The sequence below is a fragment of the Bos taurus genome, chromosome 1, assembly GCF_002263795.3.
Source record: "Bos taurus isolate L1 Dominette 01449 registration number 42190680 breed Hereford chromosome 1, ARS-UCD2.0, whole genome shotgun sequence".
Taxonomy (NCBI): domain Eukaryota; kingdom Metazoa; phylum Chordata; class Mammalia; order Artiodactyla; family Bovidae; genus Bos; species Bos taurus.
The window spans coordinates 25,296,133-25,309,203 of record NC_037328.1 but is presented as its reverse complement, the minus strand read 5'-3'; the positions used below and the strand labels follow the sequence as shown (position 1 = coordinate 25,309,203).

Sequence of the window (13,071 nt, the reverse complement as noted above, 5' to 3'; positions counted from 1 at the left end):
AGTCTCTTTGTTTTATGGACTGAATTTCTAGAAATTTCACATAGTGCTCCAAATGAGTTAGACCATATGTACCCCAGAAGTGAACAAAGTGGAACTGACATAGGATAATTGAAGATGGAGATACAGAAGAATTGGGCCACAGATACTAGTTATGAAGGACCTCACCGGCACGAATGTGGAACATATATATTGTTAATTGAAGTACTTGGTTGTCAGGGCCACACGCAATGTAGTCTGTTTGTATTGTCACATGAGTGTGTGTGTGTGTGTGTGTATGTGTGTGTGTAGAGACAGAGGGTGTCTAGAAAGAAAGAAACAGAGGTATTAACTGTCAGTAAACGGATGTAACTTATTTTAAATCATGAATTGATATCTCCTTGCACTTTAAATAAGTTTATTAAAAGAAGGATTTCAGGACTTCTGTGGTGGTCCAGTGGTTAAGAATCTGCCTACCAATGACAGGCACACAGATTTGATCCCTGATCAGAAAGATCCCACATGCCTCGGGGCAACTAAGCCCATGCACTTCAACTACTGAAGCCTGCCTGACTAGCGTTTGTGATCCACAAGAGAAGCCACGGCAGTGAGAAGCCCTTGCTCTGCAACTAAAGAGCAGCCCTCACTCACTGCAACCAGAGAGAGCCTGCATACAGCAACAAAGACCCAGGGCAGCAAAAAAATAAATAAATACACAGAAAACATTTTTAAAGAAAATTCTTATTAGTAAAAAAAGAAGCATTTTATTTATTTTGAGAGTGATGTTTTTGAACCAGGTGAGCCCATTTGCTATGGCTTGCCATTAACCCGTTTCAAAAAAAAAAAAAAAAGAGCAAGGTGAAACAGAATTTTGAAAGGAAAGTGGAGAAGGAAATAAATCAGTGAAGAAGATCTTCAATAAAATACAAGATAAAATGGAGTTCAAGTATAGAATACAAGTCAAAGGTAAAATTTTGAACTACAGAATAAGAACATCATATGACTTGATAGTACAAAGATAAGAAAAGAGGCAAAAAAAAAACCCATTAATTTTGGTGAAAAGTCAGAGGTGGCCTTCCTGAAAGCAGCTTCCACAAATGGTGGCACTTAAGTGGTTAAGGGGCTAAGAATTTACAGTTGAAGAAATAGAAATAATGAGTGCAAGCTTGTCTTCAACTTATTAGAGTTGATAGTGTTGCGGGGGGCGGGTACCATGGAAAAAACTTTTGAGTGGCAAAGGTGTATTTATTTTTTGAGAAAGGAGAGCTGAGTAACTTTATACAAAGTGGGAAAGGAGAGTAATGCAAATAATATAAAAAATGTAATCTGCAGAGGAGGGTGGCAGATCCTGCTAAAACTCTCTTTTGTGGTGAAAGTGAAAGTTGCTCAGTCATGTCCGACTCTTTGTGACCCCAAAGACTATACAGTCCATGGACGTCTCCAGGCAAGAATACTGGAGTGGGTAGCCTTTCCCTTCTCCAGGGGATCTTTCCAACCCAGGGATTGAACCCAGGTCTTCTGCATTGCGGGAGGCTTCTTTACCAGCTGAGCCACAAGGTAAGCCCAAGAATACTGAAGTGGGTAGCCTATCCCTTCTCCAGAGGATCTTCCCAACCCAGGAATTGAACTGGGGTCTCCTGCATTGCAGGCAGATTCTTTACCAACCGAGAGAAAGTGAGGATAAAAAGGGATCAAGCATTGAATTCTTAATGCTCGAAAGCAGGAGAGTCATTACTTTCCTCAGAAAAGAAAAAAGGTTGGGAATAAAAGATTTGAAGAAAGTTAAAAATATTAGAATAGCTACTGTAGAGGGTAGGAAAGGAATAGGGCACAAAATGAATATAAGGGCTACTGAGGTACAGCTAGATAGAGCTCTCTGTGATAACTACAGCAATTATTAAATGTAATCAGTCACTTTTATAGACTTTTTACATCGACTTTCAACAAGGTGGAAGAGAAAACAGAAGAAACCACAGTAAGAGTGATTAAGAGTTTAGAAATGCAGTACAGGCCAAGGGGATGAGTGATTCTGGGGTGCCCTAAAGGAGATATTGAGATGACAGATTACAGTATGCAGTCAAACCAGAGAAATGAGTGGATTCATTTCAGTTTAACATTTATGGGAGGTCTCCAGTTTCAAGGCCAGTGCTAGGTCCCAATAGTGAAGACAGAGGAAAAAAAAAAAAAACAGGAAAATGAACAGGTGGTGAAGGATCAGAGGTCACAATGGGAGCCAAGAGTCAAAAAGCTTCAAAACAGATGTAAAAGTGGAAAATGGAAAGAATTTAAAACTATAAGTCAAAGAAAAATCATTCAAGTTCTAACTACAGGCAAACTCTGAGATGGAGATTTGCCAGATGGCAACTCTCTAATTGTAAGTCATTGCAGCTGAGGTCAAAGAACTCTCTTGCCATATAGATTATCAAAGCAATCAATAAAAGCACTAAGTAGAAAGGTATAAAACAATCTAAGAAAGAAAACTTGTCACTAAAATAATCAAGATACATCTGTACAGCAGTAAACATTAGCCACAGGATTTTGGAATGAAGGAATATGGAGGCTACCATGGACTTCAAAAGAGGAAGTAACAGCAGTAACGAAAGAGTATTCCCAACCAGCAATGAAAAATAAGGGTTTTACTGTGTGTTTAGTTTTATAGAAGTTGCCAAAGGTAGTTGTATAATTTTAAATTACCAAGGGCAGTTGTATCATTTTGTAGTACTACAAATAATATATTAAAATTCTTGTTGCTCATCAGCTTTATCCTTAGTGTTTTCATTCCTTTGAATTTTAATTATTTCAGTGGCTGTGTAATATACTGTTGTGGTTTTAATTTGAACTTCCCCAATGATTTGATCTTGAGCAGTTTTCCATGTGTCTATGGACATTTATGTAGCTTTCTCTATGTAATGTCTGTCCAAATAGTCTGCCCAATTAAAATGAGCTGCTTGATATTTTATTATTGACTTGTAAGATTTCATTATGAATTCTGGATACTGTCAGAGAGGAAGAAAACATTCCTATACTCTTCTAGGTCCTTCTGGCTGGTCTAAAGAATTTAATTGACATGAGACAGATCAACAGGAGAAACTCAAGTTTATGCATACAGGAACCTCATGTATGTGAATTGTCCCAAAAGAGAAAGGTGAAATGAGTTATATATACTATCATGAAGTTAAGAATGAGATAGAGGCCTCATTCACAGGATGATAAAAAGAAAAGTCAGTGTTTGATAATTAGATGTTTGCTCTGCCACACAGATGGGGCAATTTAGATACAATTTATCTCCAGTTATAACTCGCTCTCTTGGGAAAAATCCCCAATTTAAATTCTTCTAGTTAGGAGAAGGCAATGGCACCCCACTCCAGTACTCTTGCCTGGAAAATCCTATGGGCAGAGGAGCCTGGTAGGTTGCAGTCCATGGGGTCGCGAAGAGTCGGACACGACTGAGCAACTTCACTTTCACTTTTCACTTTCATGCATTGGAGAAGGAAATGGCAACCCACTCCAGTGTTCTTGCCCGGAGAATCCCGGGGACGGGGGGCCTGGTGGGCTGCCGTCTATGGGGTTGCACAGAGTCGGACATGACTGAAGCGACTTAGCAGCAGCAGCAGCAGCAGTAGTTTCTCTTGAATCCACAGGTTCTTGATTATCTTTGGCTAACATGCAAAAGTGACATTTTGGGAGGAATCGTTCTAGGCCCTTACAATATTGATCCTTTGATAGATAATACACTTGTGAATAGTTGTTCCCAGTTTGTAGTTTATCCTTTTTCTTAAGAGAATCTTTTAATGGCCCAAAGTTTTTACATTTTGATAAAGTTTATCATTTGTCTTTTATAATTATTAATTTCTGTGCCTTCTATAATACACTTTGCTGTACACTTAGTCACAAAAATTTTCTCCTATAGAATTTGGATTCAGCATTATAGTCTTCACTTTTACAAGCAAGTCTATGATTCATCCTAAATTAATTCCCATGTATGGTATGACTTTGAGTTTGAATTGTTTTGTTCTTATGTTTTCTTTATGGATATTCATTCCCCCATTAGAATGTTTAACACTGTCAAACACTGATGGAATTAAATAAAAATTAATTTAAAATAGGTCTACTTCTGAGTTATTTAGTCAATGAAACAAGTTGATCTCATTTAGCTTTAGATCAGTCTCAGATGGTGCTAGTGGTAAAGAACCCACCTACCAATGCAGGAGACATTAAGAGACTTGGGTTCAACCCCCAGATTAGGAAGATTCCCTGGAGGAGGGCCTGGTAACCCACCCTAGTATTCTTGCCTGGAGAATCCCATGGACAGAGGAGCTCCATGGGCTATAGTCCATGGGTTGCAAAGAGTCAAATATGACTGTAGTGACAGCATGCACACTTTATTTGCTATGTTTATAGCAAATCTTAAAGTCAGCTAGTATAAGTCATCCAACTTAGCTCTTCTTTTAAAAGAATGTTTAGGATATTCTAGGTCTTTTCATTTCTACCTAAATTTTGGAATCAACTTGCAAATTTCTCCCCAAAAAGTCTAGAGTAATCAGAATTGGAATTGCATTGAACCTATAGTTTAATTTGGGGATCAAATTAAAGTAACAATATTAAGTCTTTTGGTCCATGAATATTGTACATCCCTTATTTAGAGGTCCTTTAATTTTTGTAAGCAATATTTTGGAGTATTCAGTGTAAAAAGGTTGTACTTTTATTATTTTATTCTTAACATTTTGTTTCTTGATCTATTCTTTTTTTTTTTAATTCTAAATGCAATTTTTAACTGTCAGTGTTATTTTCCGATTGTTTATTGTTCTTTATATAAAAAATTATTATTGTATATACTGATCCCATATCCAGTTAATTTGCTAAATTCATTTAGTAATTGTAGTATTTCCTTTATAGATACCTTAACATATCTTATATTTAAAAATGAAAATTGTCATATGTGAATAATGAATGTTTTACTACCTCCTTTAAGGTTTATTTATCTCATAGTGTATTTTCTTACTTATTGCATTGGGTTCTCAAGGCAAGAATACTGAAGTGGTTTGCCATTCCCTTCTCCAGCAGACCACATTCTGTCAGACCTCTTCACCATGACCCGTCTGTCTTATGCGGCATCACACGGCATGGCTCAGTTTCATTAAGTTAGACAAGGCTGTGGTCCATGTGATCAGATTGGCTAGTTTTCTGTGATTGTGGTTTCAGTCTGTCTGCCATCTGATGCCCTCTCTTAGTGCCTACCATCTTACGTGGGTTTCTCTTACCTTGGAAATCCCGGGTCAGTACGTGCCCAATATGCTTCTGGAGATCAGTGGAGAAATAACTCAAGAAAGAATGAAGGGATGAAGCCAAAGCAAAAACAACACCCAGTTGTGGGTTTGACTGGTGATAGAAGCAAGGTCCGATGCTGTAAAAAACAATATTGCATAAGAAACTGGAATGTTAGGTCCATGAATCAGGCAAATTAGAAGTGCCATCTCCAAACAGGAGATGGCAAGAGTGAACGTTGACATTATAGGAATCAATGAACTAAAATGGACTGGAATGGGTGAATTTAACTCAGATGACCATTATATCTACTACTGTGGGTAGGAATTCCTTAGAAGAAATGGAGTAGCCATTACAGTCAACAAAAGAGTCAGTACATACAGTACATGGATGCAATCTCCAAAACAACAGAATGATCTTTGTTTCAAAGGCAAGCCATTTAATACCATGGTAACCCAAGTTCATGCCCCAACCAGTAATGCTGAAGAAGCTGAAGTTGAATGGTTCTATGAAGACCTACAAGACCTTTTAGAACTAACACCCAAAAAAGATGTCCTTTTCATTATAGGGGATTGGAATGCAAAAGTGGGAAGTCAAGAAACACCTGAAGTAGCAGGCAAATTTGGCCTTGGAGTACAGAATGAAGCAGGGCAAAGGCTAATAGAGTTTTGCAAAGAGACTGCACTGGTCATAGCAAACACCTTCTTCCAACAAGACAAGAGAAGACTCTATACATGGACATCACCAGATGGTCAACACCGAAATCATATTGATTATATTATTTGCAGCCAAATATGGAGAAGCTCTATACAGTCAGCAAAATCAAGACCGGGAGCTGACTGTGGCTTGGATCATGAACTCCTTTTTGCCAAATTCAGACTTAAATTGAAGAAAGTAGGAAAAACTAGTAGACCATTCAGTGAGTGAGTGAGTGAGTGAAGTCGCTCAGTCGTGTTCGACTCTTTGAGACCCTGTGGACTGTAGCCCACCAGGCTCCTCCGTCCATGGGATTCTCCAGGCAAGAATACTGGAGTGGGTTGCCATTTCCTTCTCCAAGGGATCTTCCTGACCCAGGGATTGAACCCAGGTCTCCCACATTGCAGGCAGACGTTTTAACCTCTGAGCCACCAGGGAAGCCCCAGACCATTCAGGTATGACCTAAATCAAATCCCTTATGATTATACAGTGGAAGTGAGAAATAGATTTAAGGGACTAGATCTGATAGACAGAGTGCCTGATGAACTATGGGTGGAGGTTCACGACATTACACAGGAGACAGGGATCAAGACAATCCCCAAGAAACAGAACTGCAAAAAAGAAAATGGCTGTCCGAGGAGGCCTTACAAAGAGCTGTGAAAAGAAGAGAAATGAAAAGCAAAGGAGAAAAGGAACAATATACCCATTTGAATGCAGAGTTACAAAGAATAGCCAGGAGAGATAAGAAAGCCTTCCTAAGGAATCAATGCAGAGAAATAGAGGAAAACAACAGAATGGGAAAGACTAGAGATCACTTCAAGAAAATTAGAGATACCAAGGGAACATTTCATGCAAAGATGGGCTTGATAAAGGACAGAAATGGTATGGACCTGACAGAAGCAGAAGATATTAAGAAGAGGTGTCAAGAATACACAGAAGAACTGTACAAAAAAGATGATCATAACCAAGATAATCACGACGGTGTGATGACTCACTTAGAGCCAGACATCCTGGAATGTGAAGTCAAGTGGACCTTAGAAAGCATCACTATGAACAAAGCTAGTGGAGGTAAGTTATTTTCCAGTTGAGTTATTTCAAATCCTAAAAGATGATGGTGTGAAAGTGCTGCACTCAGTATGCCAGCAAATTTGGAAAACTCAGCAGTGGCCACAGGACTGGAAAAGGTCAGTTTTCATTCCAATCCCAAAGAAAGGCAATGCCAAAGAATGCTCAAACTACTGCACAATCGCACTCATCTCAGAAGCTAACAATGTAATGCTCAAAATTCTCCAAGCCAGGCTTCAGCAATACATAAACTGTGAACTTCCAGATGTTCAAGCTGGATTTAGAAAAGGCAGAGGAACAAGAGATCAAATTGCCAACATCTGCTGGATCATCAATAAAGCAAGAGAGTTCCAGAAAAACATCTACTTCTGCTTTATTGACTATGCCAAAGCCTTTGAGTGTGTGGATCACAATGAACTGTGAAAAATTCTGAAAGAGATGGGAATACCAGACCACCTGACCTGCCTCTTGAGAAACCTGTATGCAGGTCAGGAAGCAACAGTTAGAACTGGACATGGAACAACAGACTGGTTCCAAATAGGAAAAGGAGTATGTCAAGGCTGTAAATTGTCACCCTGTTTATTTAACTTATATGAAGAGTACATCACGTGGGCTGGAAGAAGCTAAATTGCCTGGAATCAAGATTGCCAGCAGAAATGTCAAAAACCTCAGAGATGCAGATGACACCACCCTTATGGCAGAAAATGAAGAAGAACTAAAGAGCCTCTTGATGAAAGTGAAAGTGAAAAGAGGAGAGTGAAAAAGTTGGCTTTAAGCTCAACATTCATAAAATTAAGATCATGGCATCTGGTCCCATCACTTCATGGCAAATAGATGGAGAAACAGTGGAAACAGTGGCAGACTTTATTTTTGGGGTCTCCAAAATCACTGCAGATGGTGATGCAGTCATGAAAGTAAAAGATGCATAGTCCTTGGAAGAAAAATTATGACCAAACTAGACATCACAGATGTCTCTTTCCAACCAAAGAGACATCACTTTGCCAACAAAGGTCCATCTAGTCAAGGCTATGGTTTTTCCAGTAGTCATGTGTGGATGTGAGACTGTAAAGAAAACTGAGTGCCGAAGAATTGATGCTTTTGAACTGTAGTGTTGGAGAAGACTCTTGAGAGTCCTTTGACTGCAAGAAGATCCAACCAGTCCATCCTAAAGGAGATCTGTCCTGGGTGTTGACTGGAAAGACTGATGTTGAAGCTGAAACTCCAATACTTTGGCCACCTGATGCGAAGAGCTGACTCATTTGAAAAGGCCCTGATGCTTGGAAAGATTGAGGGCAGAAGGAGAAGGGGACAACAGAGGATGAGATGGTTGCACAGCATCATGGACTCAACTGACATGAGTTTGGATAAACTCCGGAGTTGGTGATGGACAGGGAGGCCTGGTGTGCTGGGATTTATGCGGTCGCAAAGAGTCGGACATGATTGAGAGACTAAACTGAGCTGAATTGATTGCATTGGGAAAGATTTCCAATAACATATTGAATATAAGTTGTGCGGGCAGAAACATTCGTCTCATTTCTGATCTTATGGGAAAAGTGGTTCATCTTTGATCTTTATGTGTCATGTTAGCTGAAGGAATTTGTATATTCTTTTCATCAAATTGAAGATGTTCTTTCTATTCATCTTTGCTGAGAGCTTTTATAATGAGTGGACATTGAATAGTTTAAAGGTTTTCTTAACTTATTGAAATTATTATATGAGTTTTATCCTGATAATGGGGTGAGCTGCATTAATTTTTTTTTAATTTACTAGTGCCTTACTTTGTGAGTTTGTGGTAGCAATGGCAACTGTAGCTTCTCTAGTTCTCCAACGATCTCCAATTCAGCTTTTCTGAATCTTGAGCCAAGTGCATATGCAACCATGGGTGACTGATAACTGTTTCTTTCACAGGTTACCCATGGCATGAATGTTGGAGGTGGTAAGAGGGTTCTAACTCTACTTTGAATTTTTTTAAGTGTTTAACTTAGCATTCCTATTATCATTACCCTCTTGGTCAGTATAAAATTGCAGAATTTTATTAGCTGATATTTTGTAGAGAACATATGCATCTTTTTTTCATTAAATATAGCTGTCTGTAGTTTTCTTTTTTTTTCTTGTAATGACTTTGTTTAATTTTGTTATCAGGGAAATTAATGTTTTATTAAACAAATGGAAAGTATTTTCTACTTAATTTTCTGAAACAGTTTGTGTAGGATTTGTCTTATGTATCCCTCAAATATTTGCTAGAATTCACCTGTGAGCCTACCTAGGGCTGCAGCTTTCTTTGTGAATAAGTTTTGATAATAAATTTAGTTTATTTAATATATGTAGAAATATTAAAGTTTTCTACTAATTTTATATAAAAGTTTGATATGTTGATTCTTCATGGAATTTGTTCATTCTAAAATTTTCCTCTGCAATTTTGTGTTATTTTCATTGTTTAGAATTCCATTTTTATTTAACTATTTGATTTTGGCTAACCCAGGTGGCTCAATGGTAAAGAATCTGCCTGCCAATGCAGGAGACACAGGTTCAATTCCTGGGTTGCAAAGAACCCCTGAAGAAGGAAATGATAACTCCTCCAGTATTCTTGACTGTGAAATCCATGGACACAGGAGACTGGCAAGCTATAGTCCATGGGGTCACAAAAAAGTCAGACATGACTTAGCCACTAAACAACAACAAACTTTTTTTGCAATATATTCAGTGCCTAGGGATTTCAATATATATCTTTAACATTTCACTGTTTAGTCAGTATTAAAATTGTACCATTTCATATAAAATTTAAGAAACTTAAGAAACTCATAGCCATACAGGCTCACTTACTTCATCTCCTCCATTCAGAGTTTACAGGTGTTATTATGTTTCAAAATATAAGTAAGTGAGAGTATGCATGTATTCTGTATGGAATACATTTTATTTTTAACTAAAGTTTGAACTATGAATGCAAAGACTCTTCACCACCACCCCTGCCTGCCAATGATTAAGTGATTTAAAAGTGTTTACTAATTGACTCAACAATGTGATTTCAAAAATTTCAGGGAGACTTCTCTAAGGATGCAAATATGCAAAACAGGAATAATATTACCCACCTCAAAGAATTGTCATTAAATAAAAGAGAATGTTTTGTCAAACTAATGGGGTGAGTCTTGCCCTTGCATTTCTTAATATAAACTATACATTATAATCACCATGTTTTTAGCATTTTTGAAGAACAATGTTAATTTATACTGAACTTAGCATGAAGATTTATATTAATAATTGTAGTGGTATTTATTTTAAAATTTAAAAACCCTGTCATTTAGCAATATTTGATGAAGGCATCATTTACATCTCAGTATGAGTGAATTCATCAAAGTAAAGTGAAAGTCACTCAGTCATATTTGATTCTTTGCAAACTCATGGACTATACAGTCCATGGAATTCTGTAGGCCAGAATACTGGAGTGGGTTGCCATTCCCTTCTCCAGGGGATCTTCCCAACCCAGGATTGAATCCAGGTCTCCCACATTGCAGGTGGATTCTTTACCAGCTGAGCCACAAGGAAAGTCAGACAGAGGACGTATCAGATATCAAACTGATAAAAACAGATACTTATACTTGATCTTAACCAAAAGGCTGAGAAGCAATTCATCAAGCCAAATCCCTTTCTAAAAGCAAGTTCTTATATGTTGTATCAGGCAAGAAGAATTAGGTAAGTTCTTGGTCCAAAAGACAAAGTTAAAAACCAGGGAATGGGGGAGGGGAATCCATTTTTTTTTCTTTCACTAATGTTTATACTCTTTCATCTTGTCATATGAGTCCTTGAGACTGTTTTTCATGTGACAACTTCTATGCCCTAAATAGATACACACACACAAATCCACATTCACTCAAATAAAATGCACACCACAGGAAGTAACTATTACAAGTTAGAAAGTTTGATTAGAATGATGAATTGGAAGGAAGGTCATCAAACTTCAAGATAGATTGCAAAGCAAGGACAAAGCGAAAAGAATGTGCTTTACATAAAACTTTATCTTATTCAAGTAATCTGCCATAAAGAGCCACAGTAGACAGAGCCATTAATTTCTTAGTTTAATAGTTTGAGGTGAATTGCTTTAATGAGTGTTCTGTTCAGAATTGAAGGTACTGTAAGCCTTTGTAGGCAGCATAATTAAAGTAGAGTGATTATCTCAATGCCAATAACTGAATTTTGGTCATAACAATGAACAAACGACTTTGCAGATTTTTATCATCACATGAAAACACTATTTAAACAATAAACTTTTTTAGACTAATGAGTTTATTAATGGGAAATGAAACAAATGATCTGAAACAGGGTGAGGAGATATAAAAGAGCTAGTATTAAATGATCTAGCAAAGAAATAAATTAATTTCAGATCCAGGTAAGTTTGAGATGTAGTAACTTTTCACTATGTTAGAAATTATAGATTAGAATAAGTGTAACTGTTCAGTTAATGAAATAACTGATGGACAAAAGTAAGAGTTATTTAAAATTATTCTTGACATTAAAGTCAAATATATATTTATATAGATGTCATAAACATATAGAATCTTCTCAAAAATTGGAATCCTTTGTATTTTTTAACAACACACATTAATGCATGTATAACATTATAATACACATGATTTGTAAGCTCAGTGGGGATTATGATCATTTTATTTTAGAAAACCTCCTTTTGGTGCACAAATCTAAAGTGTCTCTTGATGAAACTATCAGGGGAGTGTATAATGTCCTCAGTTCTGTCTTGCTGCAGCAAAAATTTGAAACAGTGGATGAGTGTTACAGCTTGGTTACAGCTCAGCTTTATTTGGCAAGCAAAGGGTAGTATACCCTGGATGCCTGAGGGCAGACAGACCCCAGAGGAAAGGCCTCAATCTGTCTTGGCTTCCTCCTTTTATTCATTTGTCTCCTCCCTGCTGAGCCTTCCCTATGCATATTGGGCTAGCCAAGAAAGGGGTATGTTTTTTTCACCTGAAGTTTTCACTCCAGTCTGTGGATTTTCTTTTGTTTCATTTTCACAGGCTTTTCCCATTTAGCCACCAGCATTTTGGACCCCTTTTTGCTATTCTAACTACCTAAAAAAAGTGAAAGAGAAGAGTGAAAAAAAAGAGAAAAAACTGGTTTAAAATTCAGCATTCATAAAGTAAGATCATGGCATCCAGTCCCATCACGTCATGGAAAATAGATGGGAGAACAATCTTGGCCTCCAAAATCACTGCAGATGGTGACTGCAGCCATGAAATTAAAAGACGCTTGCTCCTTGGAAGAAAAGCTATGACGAACCTGGACAGCATATTAAAAAGCAGAGACATTACTTTGCCGACAAAGGTCTGTCTAGTCGAAGCTATGGTTTTTCCAGTAGTCATGTATGGATGTGAGAGTTGGATCATAAAGAAAGTTGAGCACTGAAGAATTGATGCTTTTGAACTGTGGTGTTAGAGAAGACTCTTAAGAGTCCGTTGGACTGCAAGGAGATCAAGCCAGTCAATCCTCAAGGAAATCAGTCCTGAATATTCACTGGAAGGAATGATGCTGAAGCTGAAATTCCAATACTTTGGTTACCTGAAGCAAAGAACTGACTCATTGGAAAAGACCCTGATACTGGGAAAGATTGCAGGCAGAAGGAGAAGGGGATGACAGAGGATGAGATGGTTGGATGACATCACTGACTCAACAGACATGAGTTTGAGCAAGCTCTGGGAGTTGGTGATGGACAGGGAAGCTTGGCGTGCTGCACACCATGGGGTCGGAAAAAGTTGGACATGACTGAGTGACTGAACTGAACTGGTGCACAAATAAATTTTGAAGTGTTCCTAAACCTGAAAAGCAGAATAAATGTCGCTTACTAATTGTAGGAAAACACATATGCTAAGAGAAGACTATGAAAATATTAGTCAGCAGTGTTTAGGATCCCAGTAAGTAGATAAAAAAATATGATTCAGCACTTTATTTGCAGCTACATCTTGTCAGTTAGCTTCGTATATTTATGCTGAAACTGTTCTCATGTTTACATAGAATATTTTTCAAAAAACTGGCAACTAAGAAATCAGTTTCAAAAAGTAATAA

General features: G+C 37.6%; 1 pseudogene; it reads right to left on the bottom strand.

Annotated features, from left to right (window-relative positions):
• Positions 1–10,514: 10,514 nt before the first annotated feature.
• LOC112448343 (uncharacterized) lies at positions 10,515–10,628 on the bottom strand (annotated as a pseudogene).
• Between the last annotated feature and the right edge of the window lie 2,443 nt (positions 10,629–13,071).